We start from the raw sequence: 19,435 nt of genomic DNA on the forward strand, positions 1-19,435 counted from the left end.
GGGCCTTAGTTTGTGACTTCTTGGCTCCTATGACCACAGCCCTCTAAACAACCTTTTGCTGAGATATAATGGTACAATGGTATACCATGGTATAATGGTATCAATACCAATAAGTGTACCCTCCAATGTTTTAAACCCAAACAATGCATAAGAGATTGTGGACTCGTCTCTTTTTCCTTTATTGTTCTGTTATATGTTGACTTAATTACCTAGTTATTGTAAATTCACTCTTTTTCTTTCTCTTTTCTTTATTTCCTCATGTATCACTTGGATACAGACCTTTTCGCCTTTCACCTTATGCAGCTTCCACACCTCAGTCTGATCTCCTACTTCATTAATTAAAAAGAAGGCTGGGGAGGTGTTGGGGAAGACCCGGCTGTCATGGTGCACGTTGGCACCAATGACAAAGTCAGAGGAAGATGGAGTGTTTTAGGGACTTAGAAGCTAAATTGAGAAAAAGGGCCTCCAAGGTAGTATTCTCAGAAATACTACCGGTACTTCGAGCCACACCGGAAAGGCAGAGGGAGATTAGGGAAGTAAACAAGTGGCTGTGGAGCTGGTGTAGTAATGAGGGGTTTGTGTTCCTGGAGAACTGGGCTGAATTCACAGTCGGTCCCCAGCTCTATAAAAGGGACAGACTGCACCTAAATGAGGAGGGTGCAGATCTGCTGGGAGTGAAGATGGCTGAAAAGTTAGAGGGGCTTTTAAACTAGGTGATGGGGGGAGGGTTTCGAGGTGGATATTCCAGAGTGAAGTATTGGGGGCATTCGTGGTAGGTTGATTAAAGCACATAAACCCAAGGTATGTATAGTAACAAGTCCTACTGGCAACCTCGGAACACCCAATAAGAAGACCGTATGTAACTGGTCTAAACTACATGGCATGTTCACCAATGCTAGAAGCCTATCGGACAAGATGGGATAATTAGAAATACTGTTGTACGAGGAGGATTTCGATTTTGTGGGAATTTCAGAAACTTGGTTCAAAAGCTCTCATGACTGGCTGGCAACCATTCAAGGGTATTTCCTTTATTGCAGGCATAGAGAGCGTAAAAAGGGGGAGGGGTATGCCTGTATATTAAGAATAATGTACAAGTGAATGTGAGAGAAGATATTACTAAGGGAGCAAGGGAGGAGGTGGAATCCTTATGGGTAGAGCTGCAAAGGGAGGAAACTAAGGGGAAAGTAATACTGGGAGTATGCTATAAGCCTCCTAACCTGAGGGAGAAAGGGGAGATGGACTTCCTATTACAATTTGGATTAGTGGCAAGGATGGGAAGTGTCATCATAATGGGGATTTTAATTATCCAGACGTAGACTGGGCGGAAGCAATCACATGTCCGTCTAAGGCTTGCCAGTTCCTAAATGGCTTGCAGGACAATTTCATGGGTCAGATGGAAGACGCGCCAACTAAGCGTTACTAGACCTACTGATTACCAACGATACAGACCTAATCATGGATGTGTAAATACAGGGCAATTTAGGAAACAGCGATCACAGGTCAATTAGCTTCAGTATAAATCACACAAATGAGAAACATAAAGGGAAAATAAAGACACTGATTTTCAAAATAGCCAACTTCCTTAAACTACGAACCTTGCTGGAATATATTAATTATGATAAAATCTTAGGAACAAAGAACATGGAGGAGATATGGGTTTGCTTTAAGAGCATATTAAATAAGGGCATGAGCCAGTGCATTCCATTGGGAAATAAAATTAAAAGAGCGAATAGAAGTCCTAAATGGCTTAACTCCAAATGTAAAAATGCATATAAAAGCAAAGGAGAAGGCCCTCAAAAAATACAAGGCTAGGGGATCATCATCAGCATTCAAACTTTACAAAGAATGCAACAAGAAATAAAAGGGTGCAATTAGGGCAGCTAAGATAGAACACGAAAGACACATAGCGAAGGAGAGCAAAAAGAATTCCAAGTAATCCTTTAAGTATATAAACAGTAAAAGAGTGAGGACAGACCATATTGACCTCCTAAAAGAATGAGAAGGGGAATTTGGTTACAAAGGATGGTGAATTTATCCTTCTCAGTCTTCACGAAAGAATCATGACACGTCACAGGAAGCATCCGCATGGCTAACAGAGGACAGAATTAGAAATAGAACATTTTTAATTAATAAGTCACCGGGAACACATGGCTTGCACCCGGGGGTCCTTATCAAACTCAGTGAAGTAATTGCCAGACCATTGTTCCTAATTTTTACCAACAATCTACTGACTGGAAGGGTACCAGCTTATTGGAGAAAAGCCAATGTAGCACCAATATTTAAAAAAAGGCCAAAATACATCCCTGGGAATTACAGACCAGTTAGCCTAACAGCAATAGTATGTGAACTCTTGGAGGGTATGATAAGGGACAAGATTTTAGTAATGAAAACAGTATCATTAGCAGTAATCAGCATGGATTCATGAAGAATCGTTTTTGCCAAACCAATCTATTAACCTTCTATGAGGAGGTGAGCTACCATCAAGATAAAGGGAGGCAATAGACGTGGTGTATTTTTCAAAAGCATTTGGTACAGTTCCCCATAAACGTTTACTGTGCAAAGTAAGGTCCATTGGCATGGACAGTAGGGTGAATACATGGATTGAAAACTGTCTACAAGGTCGAGTTCGGAGAGTAGTGATAAGTGGGGAGTACTCGCAATGGTCAGGGGTGGAAAGTGGGGTCCCCCAGGGTTCCGTGCTGGGACCAATCCTATTTAATTTGTTCATAAACTACCTGGAGGATGGGGTAAACAGTTCAATCTCTGTATTTGCAGACAATACTAAGCTAAGCAGGGCAATAACTTCCCTGCAGGATGTGGAAACCTTGCAAGTGGATCTGAACAAACTAACGGGGTGGGCAACTACATGGCAAATGAGGTTTATTGTGTAAAAATGTAAAGTAATGCATTTGGGTGGCAAAAATAGGAATGTAATCTTCTCACTGAGGGGAGAAGGATGGAAAAGGACCTGGGGGTTCTAGTAGACTCAGCAATTACATGCAATGCCAAGCTGCTGCAAACAAAGCAAACAGAATATTGGCATGCATTCAAAAGGGGTTTAACTCGAGAGATAAAGTGATAATTCTCCCACTCCCACAAGATTCTGGTCCGGCCGTACCTGGAGTATGCTGTCCAGTTCTGGGCAGGAAGGATGTGCTGGAAATTGAGCGAGTACAGAGAAGCTAATAAAGGGACTAGAGGACATTAGTTCTGAAGAAAGGATACGAGCACTGAACTTATTCCCTCTGGAAAAGAGACACTTGGGAGGGCATATGATTTCAATTTACAAATACCATACTGGTGAACCCACAATAAGGATAAAACTTTACAACAAACAGAGTTTAATAAGACATGTGGCCACTCATTCAAATGAGAAGAAAAGAGGTTTAACCTTAAACTACGTAGAGGGTTCTTTACTGTAAGAGCCGTTAGGATGTGGAATTCCCTTCCACAGGCGGTAGTTTCAGTGGGGAGCATCGATGGTTTCAAAAAACTATTAGATAAGCACATGAATGACCACAACATACAGGGATATACAATGTAATACTGACATATATTCACACACATAGGTTGGACTTAATGGACTTGTTTCTTTTTTCAACCGGACATACTATGTAATATACAGGTCAATTATTGATGCAGCCAAAATAGTGCTCATAAATGGATCATGGCAGGTGTCCTGATCCCTATATTTTGGTGCACTAGGGAGGTCTGAAATAGGGGTCCACTTTTGGCTTACAATTTAATGCAAAATATCTATTTTTTGTTTTTCAAATACCTTGTTCTGAATATGCCAATTGTGTGGTTGCCAGTGGCTTTATTATTTATAAGTCAGTCACAAAAAGGTAAGGATTAGTGATGACAATCTAAGCATTTTATGGCCAGATCATTATATGCCATTTCCTCTTTTTTTCCTTTTTTTTTTTTTTTATTTAAATTTTTCAATAAGCATGTACACATAAAACACCTAGTGAAAGCCTAGCAAACAGACGACACCAAAGAAACATAACAAGACCTCAGTACTAGGACAGCAGTATAAATCCAAAACTAATACAAGCAGTTCTATTAATATTCTAACCAAGAATACTTATCAAATATAGAACAGGCATTTCCTCTTTAAAACAAGTCTGCAAACAAAACATAATTCTTATCCTTAACGCACACACACCTAATTATATTCTACAGCTATGGCACTAGATGGAGTCAATAAAATCTGGAGCAGCTGTATATAATAATCAATCCACCAATCAGCTTCAGCTTATTTAGTTGCTTTAAAAATGAAAGTTAGAAAGTGATTGGTTGACATGCACAGCTATTTCAGTCATGAGTAAACATGTGGAATGAGTAAAAAAATGCCAACACAGCCAACAGGATTTAAACCTAATATTGGTGCCTTTAGGTTAACTTCTGTGATCATCTGTACACCCCAAACAATGCATACTATTCAAACAGCAAAATCACTTTTATTAGGCAAGGCCCATATAGCACCTATAGATACCCTTTACTTTGCGTTTATAGACAAAGAACATAATGGCACATCCCTACAAAAGCATTCACATTAGTGAGAATTACCAACACAATGGGTATTAACCCGAAAACCATTATAGATGAATTATGCAGATGATGAACTAGTCTGTGGAGATTCTTATATATTTATACAAGTTAATTAAATCACCTAGTAGGCGCCACTTCTAAAGTAAACAAGCCTAATTTAGTTGCTTGTCTGGATTCTTTTCTAACTTAGTTGTATCGTTTTTTGTAACTTAACCACTTAAGCCCCGGACTATTATTCAACTGAAGGACCAGGCCACTTTTTGCGATTCGGCACTGCATCGCTTTAACTGACAATTGCGCGGTCGTGCAACGTGGCTCCCAAACAAAATTGGCGTCCTTTTTTTCCACAAATAGAGCTTTCTTGTGGTGGTATTTGATCACCTCTGCGGTTTTTATTTTTTGCGCTATAAACAAAAATAGAGCGTCAATTTTGAAACAAATTCAATATTTTTTACTATAATATCCCCAAAAAAGATATAAAAACAACATTTTTTTTCCCCAAGTTTAGGCCGATACATATTCTTCTTTATTTGTGACCCTATGTTCTCAAACCTCTATGTGGAAATTTATGCAAAATACAATTATCTTAAGAATTTAATATTTGTATAGTTGATACAACGTGGCTTGTACCTTATTTCTCTCTAAAAAAAAAAAAAAAATAGGATTAAACATAATACTGATGAGACAGAGTGAATCCAGAGACAAAGGTTGCAAGGTCTGAGTAATAAAACATATAAGGAGACACTGGAGGAACATATATCCAACCTTAAGGAAAGAAGGGAAAAGAGAGACACGACTGAATATTTCATACATTAGGGTGCAAATAAGGATCAGGGGGGCAGTATTTTTAATAACAAATGGAACTTAAGAACATGGGGACATGACCTCAAATTAGGAAGTTCAAAAGTAACATAAAGTGGAGTTCCGCTGAAAAAAAAATATTAAAGGTCAACAGCTACAAATACTGCAGCTGCTGACTTTTAATATTAGAAAACGTACCTGTTCTGGCCACCTGCGATGTTGGCACCCGAAGCCAATCTCTCCCTCGGCTCTCGGGTGCTGCCGCCACCATCTTCGGTAAGGGAATCAGGCAGTGAAGCCTTGTGGCTTCACTGCCTGGTTCCCTACTGCTACTCCCACTACTGCACATGCACGACACCACTGGTCCCTGCTGTCTTCTGGGACCTGTGTGTCTCCCAGAAGACAGCGGAGGGGACGGAGTAGGCGCCGGATGTGGCATAGATCACCGCAGTGATCTATGCCCAGAAGTGGGAGCAAATACCTGTATTACACAGGTATCCACTCCCTTCCTTCCCTCTGAAAAGGTGCCAAATGTGACACCGGGGGGGGGAGATTCCAAAAAGCGGAAGTTCCATTTTTGGGTGGAACTCCGCTTTAAGTGATTTTACTAAAAAGAGTAGTGGATACTTGGAACAGACTTGTAGTAGATGAGTCAGTCAATGAAAAGTGAATTTAAACATGCTTGGTATAAAAAGAGATCGACCCTCAGACAAATTTTTTTGAAAAAAACAACCTCAACAGTCCACTTTGCTTTTTTCTACCATTATGTTTTGTTTTTTTTACCCCAAGAGATAACAAAATCACTATCCTTGTTTGGTCTTGGTGTCTGGTGTTATTAGCTCTGATCTCTCCTCAATGAATTTTGTCCAGTAGAATTTCATCATAACCATGCAGTATCTTTCACATCCCCCTTAGCTTAACTTACAATAGTGACAGTATCAATCTGTTAACTGTTATACTGTTCTAAAACAAATCCATTTACATATCTCAACCATCTGAAAGGATGAATTGCTTAATTGAAAACATATTAGAATATACAGTATGAGGATATTGTGCTAAACCTGTAAGTAAATAAGAGAACTAGAACTTTTGCAAAGTGAAAGTTTGGGTTTGAGAATAAAGTTGGCAGTGCCTCCAACCACGACAGGGCTGCTATGAACATAGAGGATTCCCTTCCTGGGAAATTAACCAGTAATCAAAGTAATTGAGAGCAGCAGAACTACTAAAGCCAGCATATAACATGAACGATAAATGTATAGATGCACACCAGTACGGAAATAATACAAGCTTTATATAATAAAAAATTAATAATAGCACATACATCCAATGTACAAACAGGTATTATCAGGGGGGGGGGGGGGGTACAAAAAGGGTCCTGGTGTAATTGTGCACATATACCCTGGTACAATCCTCAAATTTTCCACTCGCCTCGGGCGGGGGGGGGGACCCGCCAGCAGGCGGGGTTGAATGGGAGCTGTTCTCCTAGCGATTGCCCTGGGGGAATAGAGTGTGGAGAAAGAGGAGAGCTGGCCAGATCATCACAAAGCAGGGATACCCCGCTGTAACAGCTTACATTAGAATTGCCTCCGCTCACAGCCCTGCCTCCTGACCTGATGCCTGTGACAGAATGCCGGTCCAATGCTGGGATGTGTTCTGTCTGTCACAGTCATTGGGTCAGGAGGCGGGGCTGTGTGTAAACGCGAGCGGAGGCTTTGTGATGCGGTCAACTCGCCTCTTCCTCCACTCTCTCTTCCCCTGTGATGATCTGGCTATCCTCTCACTTCCTCTGCACAGGTCAAGATGAAATGATGGACACAGGTGAGGCTGCAACAATGGGCACAGGTGCGGCTACAATGGTGGGCAAAGGTGAGGCTGCAATGGTGGGCACTGACAAGGCTGCATTGATGGGCACTGATAAAGTTGTTAATATTTATTTTTGTAACTTAATTCTGCACAAAACATTTAAGTGTCATTTAATGAGATTTATGAGGGTGTATTTAGGGGCGGTGCAAGGTAGGGATTGGGTGGGGCAACTGGTTGCAAGTCACCCTTAAGTCCTTGCTAGTAGCTCATTTTCTAACGAACCTGGAACGCTGCTTCTCAAAGGAACTCTGCAACTTGGTCCCTAGTAGTTTCTAACCTGTCATGTACCAGAAGTGGCTATCCTACCTAACCTGGCTATAGGCCATCCTGGTTATTGAGCCCTAAGCCAAAACTAGCTATAGAATCCCAGATCGGAAGGAACAGGGTTAACTTAAATAACAAGAGCTGTATATAAACGCTATTGCAATAAACAGGTTCACCTACTCATATACAGGCAAGTGACAACAAACGTACAGTAGCACAAACCTAGCTTTCTGTCATCAATCTTTAGATATACAACCAGAAGCTATGGACAACAATAGGAAACCCAAACATAGGAGCACTTGCCTAGTAATCCATTTATTCTGGTCTGGGTTCAGCAACAACTTTACCATGGACAGGACACATGTCTCAGACTTTCTCACTCTCTCAACCTCTGCCTTCTGTGATTTTCAACCCAACAACCCAGAGACAGGAAGTGATGTGCTTAAAGCTTAACTCTATCTTTTGACATACTTTACATAGCTTCAATACAAAGCTTGCTCTGATTGGAAGAGGTTGTGACATCATCAGCCCACCTATGATTTAGCCAATCAGAGGAAGCTTGTATTGATAGAAAACGTTGCATTATGCTGTATGTAGCCAAAGCTGCATACAGTTTATACCGCACATCCAGCAGCCTCACATTTCAGTGAGGGATATAGTTTGTTTGGGCCAAGCTAACCCAAATGAACTAAAGTATATCAAAAGATGGAGTTGAGCTTTAAATACCTCTGTGAACAATAAGCAGCACAGCCACTTACAAACAGAAGAGGGGCACCCAGATGATGTCATTTGTGACAAAACTGTTAGGGTGCACCCAGATACGTGCTACTGAGCATGTGCGAAGAAACAGCAGCCACCTTTGGTGCTAGAGTTTCATGTTGCTCTACCATGTGTTACTTCTAGACATTTGTAAGTGCTTAGACTTAATACATTCCTTTTTATGGGTGGTTTTACACTATATGGAGTGTCTCTTTTATCATATGTGCATCGGTCCGGCTGTGTTAATTCCCAGTGGTGCAGCAGTTCCCTGCAGGATGTGGATGTATATGGTGACTGCTGACTGCAAAATTCCTGGTGTCTCTGTGGAGGCTGAAGAGAGCACCCTTTCCCTGGGGGAATTTCACTATGCGCATGTGACCACTCATATGGAGGGTTGCATTATTTGTTAAGCCTTGTGTGTGATCAATGGCACCTGGGAGACTTTACAAGTTTTTGATTTACCTAGCTACTGATCCATACCTACAGTATGGTGGATACCTACTGGTCCATATTTATGAGATAGAAAGGTCAGCTTGACTCTTTTTTCTGAAGTTAGTGTTTGCATGATAAATCAGTCTGGGATCTGGAGCTCCCAGGTATTGGGATTTCTGGGGTACTCCAATAACAGATCTCAAGGTACGTGCTGCCATTTCTAGTGTCTTCTTTAAATGTGGATTATAAGTTGATATAAAATACACAAACGTATGCATCTCAATGTTATTAATAAATGTTTTTAATACAAGCAGTGTAACTAGCTGGAATTAGCTTGCTGTTGGCCTCTTGAAGTCCCTGTTCAGAAGAAATGAAGTGTACAAAAAAAAGCTGTACAAGTAGGCAGCCAGTTAACCAAATCACTGGAGATAATTGCAGGTATGGCTATTTTTGGCTAGAGTTTTACTTTAAAGCTGGTATAATGACAGGGTACGTAGGGGCAAGTAGAAGTAGCAATAGTGGTATTAAAAAGAGCACATAAAAATGTGTAGCTGATATTTGGAGCACTCAGAGATTTCTGCCCACAATGTCTATTACTCATTATTGCAATCTAGAACTCATAATTATCTCCCATTTCATCCTTCAGATTCTAAATGAAAACAAGTGAGCATAATCACCATGGTACAAGTGAATGTTTTATCTATTTTCAGGACTGCTGATTTCAATCAACAAAACTGCAAACATTTATAACAAGCAGACCTTGAGATGGTTTCCAACAGGATGAATTTAATTACAAAGATTTAGGAGAAGTGCAAAACAAATTTTATCCCATTTCCCTAAAAATCTGAATGTTTGAATTTAAAAAAAAGTTGGAAATACCAATGGTATTTAATTCTTTCATTTTCGCTGCCCCTAGCTTTAAAGTGTATCTAAAGGCATTTTTATTTATTTTTTGGGATTTGGAGTAGAGAAGGATTTGTGCCTCTGTCAGAACTGTATTGCCGTTTATGGGGAGATTTTCCCTCTCGCCAAGTTAGAAAGTAATTGTTAAATCTAAAATTTCACAGTTGTGACCAGAACGGGGTGAAGAGAAATCTTCCATTGGGTACACCTATTCTGGTGACTTCTGGATAAAGGGAGAATTTCCTCACTTTGCTAATATTTCCTCTCACTTTCTGTTGGGTCTCAGACACAGGAAGTGAAGTGTACTGTTGGGAAATCTTCCCAACAGTACACAGATAGCAAAAGATATATAGACAGGGTTTAACCATTCCCTTTGCTTTCCAAATCCACTGAAGCTTTAAAAGCCTTTACAGGTTGCCAGTTTAAAGTTACACTGGAGGTCTAGAACTAGCATTTTGCTCTTGCTCTGATGGTCGCAGCAATATCTCATATGTGTGGTGCGATCGCAGTTTACATATGTGTGCGGGACCTTTACATGTTTTTAAATGATTATTTATTTTATTTAAATGTCCTTTTTTAGCACTGTACCTTTATTTTTTGTTATCGCTTTTATTGCTATCACAAAGGATTAACAACATCCCTTGTGATTGCATGGGTTGTGACAAGTCCCTTTTATAAAGAGATCTGGGATCTAATAGACCCTAGATATCTCCTCTGGCATCCAATCCAACCGACATTGGTTGGATCAGATTCTTGGCTTGTAAACATCAAACCAAACCCATAAGTGACAAAATCCTTGTCACTTCTGGTTTCTGATCTCACAGAGAGAGAGGAACATCTTTTTGTTCAGTGCACCATATGCCACCAGTTAAAGCAGTCTTGGATCCCTGATGGGACGGGAGAGCCTGGTAAATGTCAGTGGGGAGAGGGGGGACCCCATTCCCCGCATGTAGAAGTGATCCTTTCTACATTAAAGGGGATTGCCAGCTGAAAAATGTGATGCATGTATGATGCCTGCAGCAGCTCTAGGACATATGACATCCTACGGATGGCAAGTGGTTAAAGCTAAACTCCGGGCACAAAAACATTAAAGATTGTAAAATATATTTCTTATTTGTCACAAAGGATATAAATACACTTTGTGTGCACAAAATGTCTCTGCAAACCCAAGTTTTACCATATAAAATTAGCAGTGCATAATCACTGAGCTGTACTGTTACTAAACTAACCCTTTTATCCATGCTCAAAATTATTACATTTGTTTTGAATTCATTTTTGCATTGTTTCCCCTGGAGAATATTTATTCTGCATGTTTCCAAAATGAATGTGGATTTGTAGATTGTAGAGATGCAGGCACTACAATGGGTCTGCCCAACTACTTAATTCAGTATCAGCCATACATCGTTTTCAGTAAATTGGTCAACTTGTAGACTTGCACTGTAAAAAGGAAAAGCAAATTACAACCATTACCTAGTGCTCCAAAAGAGGAAAAGGGGTCTGTATGTGTAATAAGGAAATATGGCTGCCCTCATGTACGTCCATTTTTTTAATGTATACACAGAAACAAGGTTTTTACACACAACATTTTTTCTTTCAAATTTATGTTAGAGTGGTTGTAAAGGCTCACGTTTTTTTACCTTGATGCATTCTATGATTGCAGCTGCCTCCCCTAGTCCCCTAGTCCCCCATAATACCTGAGCCCTATCTCGATCCAGCAATGTGCATGAGAGCAGCGGCTCTCCCTGGTCTCTTCCCCCTCATTGCTTGAGACGGCAGTGGAAGCCATTGGCTCCCGTTATTGTAAATCACATCCAATGAGACAATGATTAAAGAGTGGGGGCATGGCCAAGCCACTCTCCATATGTGAATGGACATACAGAGAAGTGGCTCAGAAGTTAGCCTGCTTGGGTGCCCCATAGCAAACAGCTCGGGGGGATGTGCCTCAACCAGAGGGAGGGGTCAGGAGCCCCGGCGGGGAACTGAGAAGAGGAGATTCGGGGCTACTCTGTGCAAAGTATGACATGATTGTTATTGTAAAAATAGCTGCCTCCAATATCACTTTAATTTTATAATATATTAGATCAAATAACTGTCTAACTCCCTACACATGGGTGTATGGGTGAAGATGCAATGAGCTCAGAGAGGGGAAGGTGCATGAATTAGTGAACACAAAACGGCCTGTGAATTTTGATGTATCAATCCCAGCAATTATAGGGATTTTGAAATCAAATTAGGATTAAAATATTATTAAAATATGATATATTTATCAGTATGAACTGGCGACTGATTGCAGTGACAGCTTAGCTGATTGATCTTCTAGAGCAGTGTTTCCCAACTCCAGTCCTCAAGGCACACCAACAGGTCATGTTTTCAGGATTTCCCTCAGATGAAACGGCTGTGGTAATTACTAAGGCAGTGAAACTGATCAAATCACCTGTGCAAAATAATGGAAAGCCTGAAAACATGACCTGTTGGTGTGCCTTGAGGACTGGAGTTGGGAAACACTGTTCTAGAGATCAGAAGAGGTGTTTCCCCTTTTTAGTTAAAGTGGTTCTAAAGCCTAAGCATGGTTTATCTTAATGCATTCCTTGCAATAGAGTTAAAAATGTTAAGGCATACATATCCCCCCTCACCCCATCCCCTTTTACTTAACTGAGCCCTTATTCGATCCACGCTGTGCACATCGGAAGATCTTCTCTACTCTCGCTGTCTGCTGTCAATGACTTTGCTGAGGCAGCGGGAGCCATCAGGTTATGTTGCTGTCAATCAAAGCCAGTGATGAAGGAGCTGGGGGGTGGGCCAAGTCCCGCTGTCTGTGTCAATAGGAGGTTCAGGGAACTCTGTGCAATTCCATTGCACTGAGTAGGTAAGTAAAACCCTGTTATATTTTTTTTTAATTTGTGTGCCTGTATTCCATAGACCATTCCATTGTATGTTCAAGAGGCAGGCTGTGATTTGGGGGGTGGATGGCTGAACACAGTATAAAATACAAGCATGTTGTGTTTCTGCACAGTATCCAGTATGTGTGAATAGCCAGCCAATGAATGAAAACTGACCATGCTAACACAGGTCAGCTTCTGTGCTTTATGTGGCCAGCTTAGAACAAGGAAGACATGTGATTGGCAGTATTAACTAGGTATTTCAGATAGAGGAAGTACATGAAAATAATAGAGACTAGGATTTTTAAAATACACGTGTGGACACACACATATAAAATAATATTATATTAGGGTAACATACACGTTGGGTAAAAAGTCTGTTAACTTTTCAAGAGAATTCTCCCTTAATTTAGTGAATGTGATGAAGCTCTGATGACTTCCATCATCCAATCATGTGCAAGCAAAAATACAGTATTTTTAATTTTCCTAGCACATGACTGGGTATTTTGTGAAAAGTGAGTTTTCACCACATTCACGGAGCTGAGTGATTATTTCCCTTGCAAATAGATTAGCGTATTCAGTAAATCAACCCCAATATCCCCATTGTGCACCTAACCAGCTTTTCCCACAGACTGGCATGGCTGCATTTTCCACAATATTGTTATCTATACTGCTTCAGTAAGTGTAGAGAGTTGGTGAGTTTCTTCTACTAAAAATTTTAAAGCAAACCATTTTAATAATACCAAAATCAATTTTGTACCATTATACTTATTCCAGAATGACACCATAATCAAAATGCAGCACAGCATGGGATCCTGGTTATTATGACATACAGTAACTGCATAACATGGGAAATTATGTCTTCAAGTCCCCATCCATAGCAATAATTATCTAATAATCCTACTAGTGGATCCAACAGAAGACCACATTCAATGTTTAAACATTTGACTATCTTATCTGCAGCGCCTGTTACAATAATATGAAAAGCTACGTTCTAATAAAATAATATATTGCGTCTGACATTTCGAAGTTTCTGTAGTGTGCTAATTTATGTAAATAACTTTAGCCCTGGAAACCAATACAAGCTTTAGATGGTCAAACATTATCCTCAAGACCCTCTCAGCTTGGCTACATATTATGTTTCCATGGTAGCAGAAGGTTTTAACAAGTTATTAGAATTGAGATAGTGTACATTCTGCACATGGCTAGGTCACGTTGCTAAAGAAAAATTAATAATTACAGGAAAAAACTGTTCTTCGTGACCCTACAGAAACAGTCAAATCTTTCCCCTGTAAAGGAATATTTCTATAGAACCATATACTTTGTTCATTATAATCATGCAATCTAAAGCTATGACTTGGTCCACATGTGACTCATTATGGTATGTGAATTAAACCATATATTAAACCATAAACAAAATAGATTATATAAAAATCCGTGCTAATTAAAACATAAATAATTAAAGTGCTCTGTGCCGTGAATATTTTGAATGATATCTGATGCTGGTATTAACAGTCCATGCAAAAAAGTGCTTCGTGCTTCATATAATATTGTACAGTTGGCAGTGATCACTCAGTGCTCCCTCTTCTAATGCTCTGGTGGGTCCCTCACTCACCAGATCCAGGCACCCTCAAGGGGTGAAAGGCCTTCACAGTATTAGCCCTGTGTCGCTCTCTGGCAAGCCTCCACTTGTTTAGACCCGTTCAGTCTGGTATATAGCTCAAAAGAGAGAGAGAGAGTGCCCACATAGTGTAATACAGTTGATAAAAGTTTATTTAACAAAAAAAGGTCAGGTACTCACATTTAACAAATGAAAGTCAGGCGTATCAATATAGATTATTGCCTGGATCAGGTGGGTGAGGGACCCACCAGAGCATGAGAAGAGGGAGCACTGAGTGATCACTGCCAACTGTACAATATTATATGAAGCACGAAGCATTTTTTTGCATGGACTGTTAATACCAGCATCAGATATCATTCAAAATTTTCACGGCACAGAGCACTTTAATTATTTATGTTTTAATTAGCACAGATTTTTATATAATCTATTTTGTTTATGGTTTAATATATTCACATACCATAATGAGTCACATGTGGACCAAGTCATAGCTTTAGATTGGTTAAGCACCACACAACCAACTAATAATTTACTATTTCTATATATCTTATACATATATATTTTTTACACATTAATTAAGAGGCGCCAACACCTAATACCTCACCCCCATTCACTTTCCATATTCCATCTAGGTGGAATTTCACGTAGGGGCTGCCACTTAACAATTAGCATATCCTTACCAGTACCACTGAAGTACTTGAAAATATTAGATCCGTAGCGCGGGTTCGACCTACCCCTCTCTTTCATTATAATCATGCAGCCTTTTTCCAAATTTTGTCACTAGTTTTGCCATTGCTACCTTATCTGGTAAGGCATTCTGCAGCTCCTATCATAAACCCTCCCAAAACGGATGATAAAATTGATTTTCCTCATGAGTAGTTGATGCCCTTTATGCTTAGTACGGGACATGGAAGAAGCAAATAAATGTAAACAAATCCAAATGCTGCTATTGACCTTGAATATATTTATATATGTAATTTTGATGATCTTCAGGGTATTTTTGCCCACACAATACAATCCATGTTATTGTATTGTAGGACCTCACTCACTTTTATTAATTTAGTGATCTTCTTTTGAACCTACCCTACACCTCCCCATTAACTTATTACAACTCAGAGCCTGGATGTGCATTCGATATTAGGGAAAATAAATAAATAGTAGTCATGTGTTTTTTATCTCTAGCTTTCATAATCATGTTTTAATCTCCCTTTTAATTTTTTTTTAAAAACTAATATTTATTTGCTTTTACGGCTGTAGTTTGGATGCTGTTGGCTTACTGTTAATCAATATACAAAACCCTTATCCAGCTTTGTCTTCCCCAAATATATTCCCTTTAATTTACGGGGACAACACTATTACCTCTGGCAAGATCCATAACCTTTCTTTTACCATAATTTGCCATTTTACTGCCCATGCAGTTATTTTATTTGTTAAAAAGTTTTTACCCAATAAAATCTGATGGTCCATCAAATAAACCATCTTAAGGCAAAAAAAGTGTTGGCATTCAACTTTTATGAATCGGCCACAGACTGAGAACGAAAAAAAAAATGAAAGAAGATGCAAGTCGGAAGTCCTGATCCTTTTCCACCTTGTAAATATATACAGGTGAACAACTTTGAGTAGGGGCTAGAAATGCATCCTGGAAAAGTTTTGTATTACAACGGTTGATGCAATAATTATTTCTAATATTGTTTCACACAAAAATGTTAAGCAAATAATATAATAATCATTTATAAAAAAAAAAAAAAAAAATTCAAAACCCTTAAGAAAATACAACCTTTCACTGATCATAATGTAATAGTCATAATAGTTAAAAAATATATCAACAGTTGTAGCCCTACTTGAGGGTGAGGGTCTGTAGGGCAGAACTTGGGTTCCAATAAATATCTTATAAATATATGATTTACCAAAACGATTATTTCTCTAGATGAACAAAATTTTTGAGATTACATAGATTGGATAACCTGTGTTCACATCCACAATAATAACAGACGCCTAAAATGTTTAAAGGTATTTGAAAGCTGAAGACCCGCTAAACATTTGCCATGAACAACATTATTGAGCATTGTAGCTCATAAATTATTGGTTTAACAGCACCTAGCCCCCTAGGTTTCATGATATTGTATATGATTACCACATATTTCTGCCTGTAATGATTATTTTTATACTGATATATGCCCATATGTATTCTGTTTTAATGCAACATTACTACATCCAGGGCTCCAAAGCTCATGCTGTATGCTCTTGTCTATTATTCATAAATATATTTTGGTAATAAAACTATTGGTTTAAAAAGAAAAAAAATATCCACGTGACTATATTTTTAGAAACAGTATGGTCACTAAAACCTTTTCTAGAACAGTGATATTTATTTTCGAGCAAAAGAAATTAACATAAATAACTCTCAGGGGTCAATGTTTGGATTTAATTTGGAAAATGTGTGACTCCTGGGTGAAAGTTGTGTGAATATTGGATGAAAGCATTTAAAAGGCACTCTAATGCCGCGTACACACCATCACTTTATGTGATGAAAAAAAACGACATTTTCTGTAAAGTAAAAAATGAAGTTTTTGAAACTTCAATTTTCAAAAACGACGTTGCCTACACACCATAGTTTTTTCACAATGCTCTAGCAAAGCGAGGTTACGTTCACCACTTTTTACGATTGAAGCTCGCTTCATAACTAGCTTCTGGGCATACGCGGGTGTAAAAACGTGGTTTTAAACGTCGTTTTTTGCTACACACGGTCAATTTCTGTGAAGTAAAAAACGACGTTTTGAAAAACGACACATAAAATTGAAGCATGCTTCAATTTTTTTTTGTCGTTTTTCACAAGACATAAAACAACGTTTTCCCCCACACACGGTCATTTAAAGTGACGTTTTTAAAAACGTCGTTTTTTTTCATCACATAAAGTGATGGTGTGTACGCGGCATGAGAACAATTTGGGTTGGGCGTGTGGGAGACAACCCAAAAATTAGTTTTTCGGAAAAGTGGTGCATATAGTATGTGAAATGAATGCGTGATTCAATCAAGACTTGATCAACCCAAAGCTAAGTGCCTAACCACTTGGCATATGTGCTGCCATTTATAATAAACCACTTTTCCGTGACTGATCAAGAACCAAACTGCAGAAACTAGGAACTTGATCTGCTTCATCTAAACACTTTTATTAATTATCTACATATTCTGGTTTGTTTTCAAATGAACAAATTATATACAAAGCATGGTTGCTTGAAGTCACTATTTGCACTTTGTCCTGTATAAACAAAAATAACAACCCACATACATTGTCATGTGGCATAAGTGACGGAAGAAATTCTATTGTAATCACTTAATAATTCCTTTGTATACCGATAGCGTGTGATATTAAGCAATACAGTCAGAGCAAAAAAAAAAATCATAGTATTATTTTTATAGAGGACCAAAATTATTTTCAGCCTCATGAAATCATGCTAGCTTTGTGCATGCAACGCACAGCAAGGTATAAGAAAATGATGTTGGTTTTTTTTTGTTTTTTATGAAAGATTTCCTAAATGACCAAAAAAATTGATGCACAAAAAAAAAAAAACACACAGATGCACGATTAACGAGCAGGGCCCTCTGATCCCTCCTGTATTGATTGTATTGTGACTGTACTGTCTTCCCTGATGTAAAGCGCTGCGCAAACTGTTGGCGCTATATAAATCCTGTATAATAATAATAATAATAATAATAACAATAATAATAAATTGATAAAAAAAAATTGCAACTTTACAAAATAAAATTATGAGCCTTGAATTGTAAAACATTTACTACACCTGTGAATGACCAAAGTTCTTAGAAACAGTCATCAGTAAATGAATTGCTTTATTTAATATTTAAGTAAAAGTACTGCAATATAGACAATACACTTTACTGTGGTAAAATTAGATTACAGGTACACTAACAATATTATTTTCCTTTGCATCTTCAGAATTCTATGCACACATGATGTAACAGATAAACAGATTGTGAGTTTGATACATGTTCCCTAAATATATATAATGTTAAATGTATAAATACTTTTTCGAGAATGTTAAAAAATAAAATGCAGACATCCTGCATCTGAGCATTGATTGTATTAATGTGAATTACACTAGTGCCAATTATTTACAGAACTGTAATTCCTGGCATGTGGATAAATGGTATAAAACAATATACTGATGATATTCTACAAAATTTCAACCCAATAAATAAAACTGTGTGGCAAGAACTGAATATAACATTGAGGAACGCAAGGATTAGAGTTGAAAACCTGGGACAATATATTTCCATAGACAAATCCCCAAACCTGTCTTTTTTAGCAACACTTTTTTAAAGTATTCTGCACAAACCGTTTGCACTATATAAATCCTGTATTATAATAATAATCTTGGGAGAAAATAATATACTATGAATTTATTTGGATGGACTGTACAATTGTGAAGGCTGGATGGAGGTCTCAGTCCTGATAGCCTTACCTGTGTGAAGTGCCTGGCTGGTCCTGCCTCACAGGAATAGTGTCCTATATGAGCTGTCCATTCAAGAGGATGGAGGAAATCCTTCAGATCCAAGCTACAAATTGCTGCAGCGCCGAGCTGTCTCTCATTTAAATGTCTGCCAGCTGAGGTTTACTCTGCAAACCTCCCACATCATTGGCTGATGGACAGCACTGCACTCAGGCTGTATGATGTCTTATACGCCCCTTTTAACACTTCGCCTGACCTCTTCTAAAGAGAACTGAGTGAGTGAGAGACTTCTGAGCAAAGAAGCCCACTGTAAAGTGTCCTTCAGTACAGAAGATTGTGTTTCGTCACACAGCCTACTTCTCAGACAGCACACACTCCTATTGTCATTATACAGACATGCACTATAAGCTAGTCGTGTGTGCGCAATCTGGCCATTAAGCAATATTTTTAAAAACCTTTCAATAGGCAATCAGCCGAGTAATCAGACAGAGAGTAACTGTAACTTGAAGTTTACTAAACAGGTGCAAAGTTAGAAACAATAACGCAAAGCAGGTACAGAATAGCAAAGAACATAATACACTGTAGAATAATACAAAATAGATTATGAAAGCGGCACAAACATGGACTCTTCACAGCATCGTCTCTATTAATCAATAGATTCAGCTGAGAATCACTACCTAAGGAAAAACTTTCACAGCATAAACAGCGACTTATGATTATTCTCCTAGAGAGCATCCCTCTCAGTAAGGTCCAGGGTAGCCCTTAAAACACAGAGATCCAAGGATAAAGCATCACCCCACTGCTGTAACTAGAGTACTATGGGTTTAATTGAGTAGGAGATTTCCATAGCAGCCGAGTCTTCCAATGAAGCTAAAAAAATAAAGAAAATAGTA

At 38.7% G+C, this 19,435-nt stretch overlaps 1 protein-coding gene across 1 annotated transcript in view; it reads right to left on the bottom strand.

The window, feature by feature from the left end:
- The window catches only part of GREM1 (gremlin 1, DAN family BMP antagonist), a 34,726-nt gene extending 16,019 nt beyond the window's left edge, over positions 1–18,707 (bottom strand). The window contains exon 1 of the mRNA XM_040332154.1: positions 18,555–18,707. The gene's annotated coding sequence lies outside the window, so the exon portion shown is untranslated. The remainder of the gene's footprint in view (positions 1–18,554) is intronic.
- Positions 18,708–19,435: the final 728 nt, after the last annotated feature.

Source organism: Rana temporaria, chromosome 13, assembly GCF_905171775.1.
Source record: "Rana temporaria chromosome 13, aRanTem1.1, whole genome shotgun sequence".
NCBI classification, from domain to species: Eukaryota; Metazoa; Chordata; class Amphibia; order Anura; family Ranidae; genus Rana; species Rana temporaria.